Here is a 14052-nt window from a genome sequence, read left to right as displayed (position 1 = left end):
GCTTGGAGAACCAACCCTGCTTGTATCTCTGGGGTCAGGCAGTTGTGTTCGGGGAGGGCGGTGGTATCACTGGGTAATCTGTGTTCGTGGGCGTGTGGATGACAGTTTCACCTCCTACCTGGATGTGTTGGTAAGCCCCCAAGCTCCATTTCCCGCCGTGACCTCTCTCCTGAGCTTTAGACTCATTACATGTTTATGTCACAGCATCCAGTCCTTGTACACAGAGGTGAAGCTGGATTTTAACACAGGCCATATCGTTCTCAAAGGCTCCAGATGAGGTGGGGTTGTGCTCTGTTTTCTGATGGCAGCTCAAGTCCAGAGGAGAGGTGGTTTGATCTCTGTGAATGAATGGGTACCTTTTTTATATTTATTCTTTTTTAGGATTGCAGTTTTATTGAGGTACAGTTCCCCATTTAAACAGTGTAATTCTCTGGTTTTTAGTATATTCACAGTTGTGCAACCATTGACACAATTCTAGAACATTTTCATCACCCCAAAAAGAGACCTTGTGCCCATTAGCAGTCACCCTACCTTCCCTCCCTATTCTCCTACCCCCCCAGGAGCCACTAATCTATATTCTCTCTCCAGATTTGCCTATTCTGGACATTCCGTATAAATGGAGTCAAACAATCAATCTATGGTTTTTTGCAATTGGCTTTTTTCACTTAGGGTAGTATTTTCTTTCTTTCTTTTTTTTTTTTTTTTAAAGGATTTAATTTGTCAGAGAGAGAGTGAGTGCACAAGCAGGGGGAGGGGCAGAGGGAGAGGGAGAAGCAGACTGCCTGCTGAACAGGGTGCCTGATGAGGGACTTGATCCCAGGACTCTGGGATCATGACCTGAGGTGAAGGCAGACGTTTAACTGACTGCGCCACCCAGGCGTCCCCTTAGGGTAGTATTTTCAAGGCTCATCCATGTCGTAGCATCTATCAGTACTTTGCTCCTTTTCACGGCTGAAAAATAGCCTGTTCGATGGATAATACCACATTTTGTTTATCCATGCATCAGTTGATGGACATTTTGATTGTTTGCACTTTTTGCTGTAATAAATAATGTAGCTATCAATTTTCATGTACAAGTTTTTTGTGGACATATGTTTTCATTTCTCTCGAGTACAAGAGAATATGTTTCGCATTTTAAAGAACTGCCAGGCTGTTTTCCAAAGGGGCTGCACCATTTAATACTCCCACCATCAGGGCGTGTCTCCACATCCCCACCAACACTTGTTACCGTCTTTCTTTTTTGATGGTAGCCATCGCGGTGGTGTGAAGTGTAGCTCACTGTGGTTCTCATTTGCATGTCCCTGAAAGGTCATGATGTTGATCATCTTTTCATGTGCTTTTTGGACATTTGTAGATCTTCTTGGGTAACCATGCACCCATAGAGTTCATTGCACATCTCCCCAGTCCTAAGCATGAAGAGGACTCTGGCTGCTCACCCAGAAAGGTACATGGCAAGAAAGTCTCATCCTCCCATTTTTTTAAATGTTGGTGGGGAGTGCCAGAGACTTGTTGCATCCTGTATGAGGTGCTATTCATCTTGCAGAATGACTGTATTCCTGAAATATTTCCTGTTAAGCAAATGGTCATAATCCTGTTTTACCACTGGCTGTCATTATTAAATTGGAAATTGATTGGAATAAAACTTTAGGCCCAAATTGTAAATGTGGGAAATTCCTGTTGGTATACTATTACATTTCACATAATAATACTAAAAACAATGATAATACCATTAGGGCATCAGGGGCAAGCGCTTATGATGCTTATGGGCCAGGCAATGTAGTAGATGCTTCAGATGTATTAATGTTTGATCTTCCTAACAACCCCATGAAATAGGTATTAGCAGCTTTGCCCCTTTACAAATGGGGAAAGTGAAGAACAGGGAGGCCAGGTAACTTGCCCGAGGTCAAAGCTCATGTACTAGTTAAGGTAACACTAGCTGCTATAACAGATAAGCCCCAGATTCTCAGAAGCTTATCATAATAAAAATTTATTTCCTGCTTATAGCAGAACCCCATGGCATCATTTTTTTTTTTTTTTTAAGTGATCTCTACACTCAGTGCGGGGCTTGAACTCATGAGCCTGAGATCAGGAGTCGTATGCTCTACTAACTGAGCCAGCCAGCCCCCCAACTCCAGCCCCCTTGATTGGATTGCCTTCCGCATGGTCATTCAGGGATCCAGGTACCTTTCATCTTACCAGTCTTCCTTCTTCCATGTTCTTTGGGTCCTCATCAATCAATCAAGGGGGTCTGGTGAGAAAGACAGCAAGACTTCAGTGGGAGGTTCTTACCTGGCAGGCACTGACTTGATGCATATCACTTCTGCCCACTTAGCACTGGCCAGAGCTCAGTTTTGTGGCCGCACTTAAGTGCAAAAGAGGCAAAGAGACATAGTTGTTGGCCCAGAGGGAAAGGAAATGAATTCTGGCAAATACACGCATTGTTTTGCCATCACTAGCAAGTGGAAGACCTAGGATTTGAACCGGGGCAGTCTGGCTCCAGAGCCTTGCTCTTAACTAGAACATTCTACCATCTCACTGTGAACAACAGCTCAAAGTCAGAGAAAAGTGTGGAGAGTCACACCACTTTTTACTCCGTGTTCTTCCCACCCAGATGCTGGGCTTGGGAATTCTATCAAATTCTATCAAAGTCATTGTCTTTCAGTGCCAGGCTCTGTTCTCTACATTTTTACATGTTCTATTTCATTGAATCCTCATAATTACCCCCATGAGATAGGGGATTATGATTATCCCATTTTCCAGGTGAGGAGGCTAAAACCAAACGCTTGGGTATGCCTCCCGGTGTAAGTAAGTGGCGTCTCTGGGCTTCTAGCACCTTCACATGAAACGACCGAGCACGGCGGGGTTTGAAGGGAAGGTGGGAGAAGATGAGAAAGTCCACGCCACCAAACCCCAGCTAGAACCTTGTTTGGATCCTGCTTCAGAAAAATCAACTTCTTCAAGTGATTTATGGGACAATCAGGAAAAAGTAACCACTCACCGGCAATGGATGACATGAAGGAATCATTATTAATATGTAGGGTGTGAGAACAGCATCGTGGTCATGTTAAAAAAGACGGAAGTCCTTATCTTTTCCAGGTACATACTGAAATGTGTAGTGGACGCCATGATAAAACGTCTGGAAGTTGCTTTGGATAATGCAGTGCAGGGGCTGAGGTGTAGCAACAAGGGGCCACGAATTGCTCATTATTGCAGAACGATGATGGGTACATGGAGGTTTGTTGTACTAGTCTCTCACTTTGGGGTGTATTTGAAATTTCCTGTAATAATTATAATAAAAAAGAAAACTTTAATGAATGGGCTTTCTGTAGCCCCCTAGTTTGTAAATGAAGTGATGAGGTTGGGCTCAGAGCACAGAACATGTTCTTTAAGAACAGTTGAGCAGGGATTCCTGAGTGGCTCAGTCGGTTCAGCGTCTGCCTTCGGCTCAGGTCATGATTCTGGGGTCCTGGGATCGAGCCCTGCATCGCATTGGACTCCTTGCTCAGCGGGGAGCCTGCTTCTCCCTCTGCCTGTCACTCCCCCCTGCTTGCATGCTCTCTCTCTCTGACAAACAAATTAAAAAAAAAAAATCTTAAAAAAAAAAGAACAGCTGAGCAGCCTGGAAGATTTTCTAAAGCAGGCCATCAGGGGCTCTGTTTGGGCATCATTGGCCCGTGTTTGAATTCTGAGATTCTCCCAGAGGCAGCGTTTAGTGCCCAGAGAACTGAGCTCCTGAAGACGAACCTGGGGCCTCCAAAAGGCAGATACCCAGGCTCCCTGGGTGAGGGGGATCCAGGCTGAGGGTGGGTTTTGCCCTGGCCCAGCGGCCTCCACACAGGCTAGCTGTGCAGCATGCGACAAATATCTCGCTGAAAGGTACAGCACGGCCCCGGGCCCCAGCTGCACTTTAATTAAACGGTGAAAATCCATCAAAGACTCGGCCTTCTCAGTCAGCCAGTTCTCTGAGTCCCAGGTGAAGCCAGCTCTCGGCTGGCTGCGGGCCAGGAGGAAGGTGAGCTGCGGGCCCTCCCAAGTCCCTGCCTAAAATCAACAGCCAGGGCTCCGCAGCCCAGCTTCTGACCTGATGCAAATTAAGCTTGGCATTTGGAGATGGTATTAAACGTCCTAAATCAATATTCTAGAGGCAGGATCAGAACAATTAAAAACCCTGATTTCCTCCTCGGATCATTGGAGTATATATGAATATAAATTGTCAGTTCACTTTTCAAACTCAGCAGGCTGAGAAAGAGGGAGGTCAGCCTGGTGATGCTGTGAGCATAGTTTATTTCATCCTCAGCATCTTTTCCTATTTTTACATGTATGCAACATGTGTCGAGCACACAGGGGCATTCGTGTGTGATGAAACATGTAATCCCTGCAGTAACCCCGGGAGGTTCTGTCATCCCCACTTTACAGATGAGCCAACAGAGGCTCAGGTGAAGTGACTTGCTCAGGGTGTCAGCTACTAAGTGGTAGAGCAAGGATTTGAGTTAATTCCTTCAAGCTCAAGTCCAGTGCTTTGCCCACTGTAACACAGCTGGCTTTTCTTCATAGTGTTTATGTTTCATTCATCAATAATGATAATTAATAACAATGAATGAACCATAACAAGAGTGACTGTTTAATAATTTAGTTTCTCGGGCGCCTGGGTGGCTCAGTCGGTTAAGCGACTGCCTTCGGCTCAGGTCATGATCCTGGAGTCCCGGGATCGAGTCCCGCATCGGGCTCCCTGCTCGGCAGGGAGTCTGCTTCTCCCTCTCCCACTCCCCGTTTGTGTCCCCTCTCTCGCTGTGTCTTTCTCTGTCAAATAAATAAATAAAATCTTAAAAAAAAAACATTTAATAATTTAGTTTCTCTAGTCTTAAAAGATACTGGCAGTTTTTCTGGTTTTCCATTTGTTCAACCGTTTATTGAGGGGCAGCCTGGGAGGGAGGTTTCTGGGCTCTGGAGTGCACCAGACTGGTCCCACCGCATACAGGCTGTGTGACCTGGGACAAGTTCATCATCCTCTCTGAGCCCAGGCTTCCTCATCTGTAAAATGGGGTGGTACTCCTCCCACCCCCCTGGGGTTGTCATGGAGATGAAAGGAGTAGAGACTTGCAAAGTGTTTAAAGTAGGGCCTGGCTCTCAGTGGGCATTCTAGAAATCTGAGCCCCTGGCAGACACTGTCAAGGCCCTAGAGGAAGATCTATGTCTTTGCTCTCATGGAACTCGCCTCTTATGTTTAGCCAGTTAATATTATTGCTCCTATTTTCATTAAACTAGCTAAACATATTTATGTTTATAGTAAAAAAATTCAAAGAGGCCAGAAATATAAACTGAAAAGGAAGGGCTCCTCCTTCTTTCCTATAGTCGGGATTTAGATAGACTGGTGTAGCCTGTAATAACAGTAATAATAATAATAGTATATAGTAATGTAATAATAGTGTGTCAGGAATAGGAATGCTCTGTTGTGCAAGCATACGCACTTGTCTTCTTTCTATACAACTGGAATGCCACTGTAAAGGGTGTTTGACAGTTTATACTTTCCCACTTACCTATTTACCCATCTTGCGTACAGGCATACCTCGTTTTATTACACTTCGCTTTATCACGTGTCGCAAATGTTGCATGTTTTTTGTACAAATTGAAGGTTTGTGGCAACCCTGCATCAGGCAAGTCTGTTGGTGCCATTTTTCCAACAACATTTGCTCGCTTCATATCTTTGTGTCACATTTTGCTAATCCTTGCAATATTTCAAACTTTGTCATTATTTGTTCCGGCGCTCTGTGATCAGTGATTACGACTCGCTGAAAGCTCAGGTGATGGTTAGCATTTTCTGGCAATAAATTTTTTTTTAAAGATTTTATTTATTTATTTGACAGAGAGAGAATGAGAAAGAGAGCACATGAGAGGGGGGAGGGTCCGAGGGAGAAGCAGACTCCCTGCCGAGCAGGGAGCCCGATGCGGGACTCGATCCAGGGACTCCAGGATCATGACCTGAGCCGAAGGCAGTCGCTTAACCAACTGAGCCACCCAGGTGCCCCTGGCAATAAAATATTTTTAATTAAGGTGTATACATTTTTAAAGACATAATGCTATTGCATACTTCATAGATTATAATATAGTGTAAACATAATTTTTATATGTACTGGGAAAACAGAAATTTCATTTTACTCTATTGTGATAATTGCTTTATTGCAGTGGTCTGGAACCAAGCCTGCAATATCTCCAAGGTATGCACGTGTCTTTCACATATGGATTTACCTCATTTTTAAAATTTTATTTATTTATTTATTTATTTATTTAAGATTTTTAAAATTTATTTGACAGAGAGAGACACAGGGAGAGAGGGAACACAAGCAGGGGGAGTGGGAGAGGGAGAAGCAGGCTTCCCGCTGAGCGGGGCTCAATCCCAGGACCCCGGGATCATGACCTGAGCCGAAGGCAGATGCTTAATGACTGAGCCACCCCAGCGCCCCGGATTTACCTCATTTTTAAAACAACTTTATGCATTGCCTGGGTGTGCCATAGTTAATTTAACCATTTCTCTATTGATGCGCATTTAAGGTTTTTGTGGTGTTTTGCGGCTCCAAACAGTGCTGCGTTAAGCCTGCTTGCAAACAAATAAAGGCATTCTGTATCTGTTTATCTGTATAATAAATTCTTAGAGATGGAATTGCTGAGTCAAAAATTTGTTAGGCCTGACTTTTGTTGGATATTACCAAATTGCTCTCGAAAAAGGAAATGCTAGGGAAGAAAAGTGCTACCCAAGCTTTAAAACTCATATTTCTTGTGAAGAATTCAGTTTTGAAAGAGAGGGTGGAAATGAAAAGTCAGCCTGATCTTTCCTTTTGCTGGGAATGCTTTTCCTTGCCCACACATTTTTAGGCATCAAATTCTCAGGCTCCTGTCCTCGGTGCTTGGTATAGACAGAATGTTCCAGATTTCAAGGCAAAATCTGTGTGTGCTTAACTATCTCTCCACTCCCAGGCCCCCCTGCCCCCCATTCTCTGAGGGAAGGACTTCTGTTCTCTCTCTAACTTTCAGGATACATCGGCCTCATGCTTTCCTGGAATGGCCTCTCTTTGCTGCAGAGGTCCAGATTTCTCACTGGGGGAGAAGGTCCCACAAGAGCATCTTCAAGTGGATATCTGAAGCCAGGGTCTTGCTAAGCGTCCACCAGCCTGGCCCAGGCCTTTCGGCTCCTCCTTGAATTCCTCCAGGCCCAGAAACAGCTGGGTGCCGCCAGTGTCCTTCTTTCTGCCTCCAACAAACTGATTTCCTTTTAGGGATGACTGCTCCACCAACCCCCAGCCAACCAGGAGCAGAAAACCCGATGACGAAGATAATAAATTGCGTCCAGGGCCACAGGCGAGGAGGGGGGAGGAATGACTCATGAGCCCCTACATCCTCCTGCTACATTCCAAGAGCTGCCTTCCTCAGGGCTTAAATCACTCCCTAAGAGCAACACCCCAACCAGACCGACCAGACGGCGGAGGAAGGCCAGTTGCTGTTTGCTGGCTGGGTGAGGGGGATGCAGTGAGGGCCCTGGCTGGATTTTTTTTTTCTCTGCGCCAGATCTTTTGAACGGGCTGGTGACCCTGGCTCCCCCTGGGAAGAAGGCACAGGGCATGTCGCTCTCAAGGGGCTCATGGTCTAGCCTCTAGGGACCCCTGTGCTATGCCTAGCCCACCGCCCTGGAGGGAGACAAACCTAATAGTGTGGTGACCCTGGGCGAGTCACTTCATCTCTCTGAACCTCAGTTTCTCCCCGACAAAATGGGAAAGAAGAATTTAGTACTGATCTTTAGGGTTGTTCGTAATTAATGAGGTAATTCATGTCCGGTGCTTAGCATGGAAGCCAGCGCACCTAAAGCACTTAATACTTGGTATTTAGTGCCACTGCTACATTCCTCTTGACAATTTTGCAAATAAAAAATTAGGAAACATGGTCCGGCTGTGGCTGTCACCCCTGCCGATGATGTGTAATAATAAGAGTGAACTTTTATGTGGAGCGTACTGTGTTGTAGGGCTTTATGTATGTTGACTCATTTAATCCTGCCAAACCCCACGAGTAGCTATGCAATAGATTCTATTATTATTGTCCCCATCTTCCGCGTGAATATACCGAGGCACGGAGAGGTTGAAGAGCTGGCCGCTAGTTAGTAAATAACGGAGCCAGGATTCAGACCCAGGTTGTCAGCTCTAAAAGCTACTTTCTTAACCACTATTATCATCCTGCTTCTCAGTTTATGTTTGTACGTTTCTATGAGACCGTTTTCCGAAGTTACAGCAGTTAAGTGACATTTATTTTCTTCTTTTTGCTTGCATTAAAAAAAAATGTTGGTTTTTCTTATAATAGCAACATAGCATTATTTAAAAAATTGAAAAATACCGAAGAGGAAGGTCAAAGTATTTGTCTACAGTACTACCACCTGACCAGTGGTCTAGATAAAGGCTGGTTCTTTTTTGTTTTCTGTACTTTATGGACAGTGGTATCCTCCTGTGTGTGACTACTGGATAGCTCATGTCACCTGTAACTCTCTGTTTAAGTTTGACAAGAGTCTAGCTGGTCTATACCCTGCTTACCTGTACAATTCCTTGGAGCTTGTGCTCGGATGTCACAGGAATAGCAAATCGCTAAAAGTTTCTCAATTATTTTCTTGTTTTGTGAAGTGACACATGGTTCACAGACTCATGCTGGTCTATGAATCATACTCTAAGCAGCACTGACCTGGACAAACACTGTTTACATTTTAACATACTTATTTCCAGTATTTTTCTATGTTTTTTTTTGTTTGTTTATTTTTAGTCTGTATGCACATTTCTTTTGCTCACTACCGTTCTCATTACAATGTTACTGTAAACTATTCTTGAGTATAATCTTTTTAAAAATTTGTTTGTTGTTTTTAAAGATTTTATTTATTTATTTGACAGAGAGAGACAGCAAGAGAGGGAACACAAGCAGGGGGGAGCTGGAGAGGGAGAAGCAGGCTCACCGATGAGCAGGGAACCCGATGTGGGGCTCGATCCCAGGACTCTGGGATCATGACCTGAGCCGAAGTCAGTCGCTTAACTGACTGAGCCACCCAGGCGTCCCAGTTTAAGTATAATCTTTAATGACAATAGTAATATTCCATCTGGAAGATGTACCATAGATTACTAACCTAGTCCCTTTTTCATGGGGTTTGGTATGTTTCCAGTTAATTGCCATGATAAAAATATGATGGTGAATAGTTTTAGTATAATTACTTTTCCGTATTTAACATTATTTCCATAGGGTAGATTTCCTAGTATGGAATGACTGGGTCAAACAATATAAAGCCTTTTAAATTTCTTTTTTTTTTTTTTTAAGATTTTATTTATTTATTTGACAGAGAGAGAATGAGAGAGAGAGAGCACATGAGAGGGGGGAGGGTCCGAGGGAGAAGCAGACTCCCTGCCGAGCAGGGAGCCCGATGCGGGACTCGATCCAGGGACTCCAGGATCATGACCTGAGCCGAAGGCAGTCGCTCAACCAACTGAGCCACCCAGGCGCCCCAAGCCTTTTAAATTTCTTGTTAGATATTACCAAATTACTTTTTTTTTTAAAGATGTTATTTATTTATTAAAGAAAGAGAGCAGGGGAGGGGGAAGAGGAAGAGAATCTCCAGCAGGCTCCACGTTGAGCAAGGAACCCAATGCAGGGCTTGATCCCACAACTGTGAGATCATGACCTTTGGTGAAGTCAAGAGTCAGATGCCCAACCGACTGAACCACCCAGGGGCCCCCCAAATTACTTTCTAAAAGGGATGTGCCAATATGTGCTTTCCAGAGTAGTCTGAAGTGTGCCTGTTACTACATCCTTTTCTGCATTCAGTATTATCAATTAAGGGAACAATCTTAATTATTTTGAGTTTCTTTGATTACTGATGAGGTTGAACATTTTCCACACTTGTACCCATTTATATTTACTCTTTGGTTTTATACCCAGTTGAGCACTAGAATAAAATATTATGACTTGGCACAGATTTCACACTACTTTAGATTGGAAGCCAAGTAAACCTGTATATAAAGTCTGTAACTGTTGATGTATGGTATCTCCATTATTGAGGTCTTTCCCCTTTTCTCTGCTGCCAGAATTGGGGGATGCTTTTATATGATCTTGATGGTGGTCCTTATCTTTAGAAAAATCCGTCTGAATTCATACCTAATACCATGTACCAATAATGTAGCAAGTATGTGGTCTGAATATTTGTGTTCCACCCCCACGCCCCGAATTCATATGTTGAAATCCTAACCCCCAAGTGATGGTGTTAGTCTCTGGGGCCTTCGGGAGATCATTTGGGGGAAATTAGTGCCTTTATAAAAGAGGCTCGAGAGAGAGCCCTTGGCCCTTCCACCATGGGAGGACATAGGAATGGGGTGCTGGCTATGAACCAGGAAGCAGGTTCTCACCAGACATACCCATGGTGGTACCTCGGTCTTGAACTTCCTAGCCTCCAGAACTGTGAGAAATGTATTTCTGTTGTTTTGAAGCCACCCAGGCTATGGTGTATTGTTGTAACAGTGCACACAGTCGAACACAGGGACTTTTCTTGAGTATTGCCCATATGTCCTTGGCTATGTTTTCTCTTTTCTTTTTTCTTTCTCTCTTTCTCCTTTTGTTTTTTGGACCTATTTAGGAAGTATTGCATGCTAGCTTGAATGAATCAGTTTTTGAAACTACTGATCCATTGGAATTTCTGATGTACTTTTATTAATTATGAGCAAAATAGGAAGACCTTTTGAAATCTGGATGATTTGGGGAAATTCTAGATGCCTGGACTCAAACATTTAACCGTATTCCTGTGTATGTTAGCAGTGTGGGCCAAGCAAGGCCTGAGGAGTGACGAGGCAATTTGGGCTGGAGTCTAGCACTAAATGCTCACCTGTATTTCCCCCAGAGGGACTTGTTGAGGACTTGTTTGCTTTTTAATAACATTAGGAAGTATTTATCCATAAGGCAGGGATATCTCTGTATGCCCCAAAGTGTGCCCTTTCAAAGTATATGACGATGGCAGAGTGTAGTGGTAATGGTGGGACCAAGGTATTTCCCTGCAGCCGATTTCCCCCTTGACAAGTCTCGGGTCCCCTCCCTGGCTCAGTAGATATTTTTAGACAATGCAAAAGACCATAATTGGAACCTATAGTGACCTGATAGGCAAAATAATTAAGCTAGCTAAAATATGTGGATATTAATGGAATTTAGAAAGAAAGTTTATCTAATTTTATATGTAGGAAAGCTCTTAATAAGTGTCCACAAAAAAGCATACTATGTTCAAATTAGTTCAGAAAAGCTAGGTTAAAAGAGCTTCATTTTTTCCTATTAAAGCTTACTACACTCTCTGATTTTCCAAAGCAGAAGCAAAGTAAGATATAGTATTCAATTTTTCCAAACTTCTTTTGCCTATGGGATCGTATTTTTCAAGAAGCTCCTACTAACCCCTTGCAAAATAGTTCTTTGCAGCATACAACAGACCATGGAAAATGCTGGAACCAGGCCAGTTTCTGTGGCATTGATGTTCACATTGGTCATGAATCTTGGGGATCCCTGAAGCTGGGGATCATTGTCCTGAAGCACAGATCATTTGTGAAATGGGAGTGATAGCTCGTACTTTGTAAGGGTTGGTTTTTGTTTCTGTTTTTTAAAGATTTTATTTATTTATTTGAGAGAGAGAGAGTGAGAGAGAGCACATGAGAGGGGGGAGGGTCAGAGGCACAAGCAGGCTCCCTGCCGAGCAGGGAGCCCGATGCGGGACTCGATCCAGGGACTCCAGGATCACGACCTGAGCCGAAGGCAGTCGCTTAACCAACTGAGCCACCCAGGCGCCCATAAGGGTTGGTTTTTGAAATGTAGTTCTTCGCCTACCAGCCCTTCTTCATGTCCAATGGTAGATCAATAACCTTTGGGGAGCAATAGGGTTGGGAAACCATGATCCCACGTCCAGTCTTTAATGGCACTAAAAGTGTTTCTTCCTCTTACTAAATAGACCACGATCAAGGCAGCCCCGTATGTGGAGACATTTTACACATCTCTGGTTAGAGGACAATATCGCACAGTCATTAAGGAGAATACTCTCTCAGGGGTATGACCGCCTGTGCCTAATCCAGCCTTGCCACGGAGTGAACTATGTGGCTTGGGGCCCTTAGTGAACCCATCATAATCCTTAAGTTCCCTAGCTATAGGATAAGGATAATTTCACCCGCTAGGATTGACGTTGGGAATAAAAATGCGTGTAAAGTGCTGGGGCGCCTGGGTGGCGCAGTCGTTAAGCATCTGCCTTTGGCTCAGGTCATGATCCCAGGGTTCTGGGATCAAGCCCCTCATTGGGCTCCCTGCTCAGCAGGGAGCTTGCTTCTCCCTCTGCCTGCTGCTCCCCCTGCTTGTGCTCTCTCTCTCTCTCTGACAAATAAATAAATACAATCTTAAAAAGAAATGCGTGTGAAGTGCCTAGAGCCCCGGGTGTTAGCCGAGGTCCTGGTGGGAAGAGTTGGCCCACTCTCGGAGCAGTGTGGGAATGAAGGGACCTTTACAAAGCTGTGGGTGGGGTGGAAGGGAACCAGTGAGGGTGAGGCACCCCAGGACTGACAAGAGCAGGGAACACGGACTACCCTGAGGCCTTCTGGGACATGGGAACGGGGTGCTGACCCGCTGCTGGGGACAGAGCTGTGGCTGGAGGAGAGTGACAGTCCCTGCCGGTTCATGGCCCAGCAGGGAGGGGCCCAGGAGTGAACGTTCTACCGCATCCCCTGACTGAACCCAACCATGGCAGAGAGGGGATGTGGAGTGGCAGATGGATAGCTCACATGGGAAGAGCTCAGTTCATGCTGACTAATTTTGATGGGTACTGTGCCATTCATTTCCATTTTGAACTTGGCTACTTACTACCTGTGTCACTTTTGGAAAATTGAAAACGACCTGACCTCATTGTGCCCCAGCTTCCCACTCTCTCTACAGAGGACATACTAACTGGTGCCTTTCTTGTGACGTCAGATAACGAGTACCTGTCGGTGCCTGGCACATAAGGAGCTCTCAGTACATGTGAAGGGTGGAGCTGTTCCATTCCACTTTGCCGCCCGTAATGCACGTGTACGCATAAGAACAAGCTCATTTTCCTCCGGGGTCTGGCCTTCTATCTGAAAGCTTAATACCTTTCTGATCTCGTGATTCAGTGGCTGAGTCTCCATTCCGGACCTCAACCCAGTCCCAGAAACCTGAACACCTTTTTCTGATGCTTCTGGTAACTTTTCTGTAATGTACTTGGCACAGCTGAGAAGGTTACTTCTCAGTCCCTCTCTACAGCCCGTGGTTAGCTCTGCCCCTTAAATCTTTGTGAAGTACAGGTCATCAAGCCCAATAGCACAAGTCTCAGCTCCCCACCTCCCTTCCTCCCCACAGAGACCAGTATGGGGCAGCTCTAAGGTGTGGTCTTCTTTTCTGTTTCCCTTCTCTCCCTTTCTTTTCCAGGGCTTTACTGTGAAACCCCTACTCCATTCTGCCTTCTGCTTTCCCCCCTCGTCCCCCTCCTCTGCTATTTCTGTTAATTAATTGAGGGAGGAGGGGCAGGAGGAATCCTCTGGCTTTTCCAGCTTTGTCATGAGCAGCCAGAGGACTTGGTTTTGAGGTCACCAGGACGTGGAGCAGGGGCCCTGATTTGTGCGCTAGTGGATGGTAGGATACCACACGACCTTTAAGGACGCTGCTTCCCGGAGGCTTCCACATGCTGAGGATAGGAGTGCCCTCCCCTTCCAGTGCCCAGCCAGTGCTTTGAGCATTTCAGCTATGCCGGAGGGATTGGGATGTGGTGGGACCCAGAGAGTATCAGCCAAATACTTGAAGTACGGTGTCAGCATTTATGCAGTGGGGATGGGGAGAAACTGTGATTTATATAAATAAAGCTAGTAAGCCTGTTTATATTAAAACTAGGGGATTACATGTGTTTATTTCATGTGAGTTTCTGAACTAAGCAAGATCTTGGAAAACACAGTAAAGGAGTTAAAATTTAGTTATTCAAACACATTATTTATTCCCACAAAATGGCTCACAATG

At 44.8% G+C, this 14052-nt stretch overlaps 1 protein-coding gene across 1 annotated transcript in view; it reads left to right on the top strand.

The window, feature by feature from the left end:
* PARVA (parvin alpha) overlaps positions 1–14052 on the top strand; it is a 155449-nt gene that overhangs the window by 12182 nt on the left and 129215 nt on the right. The gene's annotated exons all lie outside the window — the stretch shown is intronic.

Source organism: Leptonychotes weddellii, chromosome 11, assembly GCF_054177405.1.
Source record: "Leptonychotes weddellii isolate Sample4059 chromosome 11, ASM5417740v2, whole genome shotgun sequence".
In the NCBI taxonomy this organism is placed as follows: domain Eukaryota; kingdom Metazoa; phylum Chordata; class Mammalia; order Carnivora; family Phocidae; genus Leptonychotes; species Leptonychotes weddellii.
Note: the sequence above shows the minus strand (reverse complement) of the source record. Positions and strands in the feature narration are given on the sequence as shown.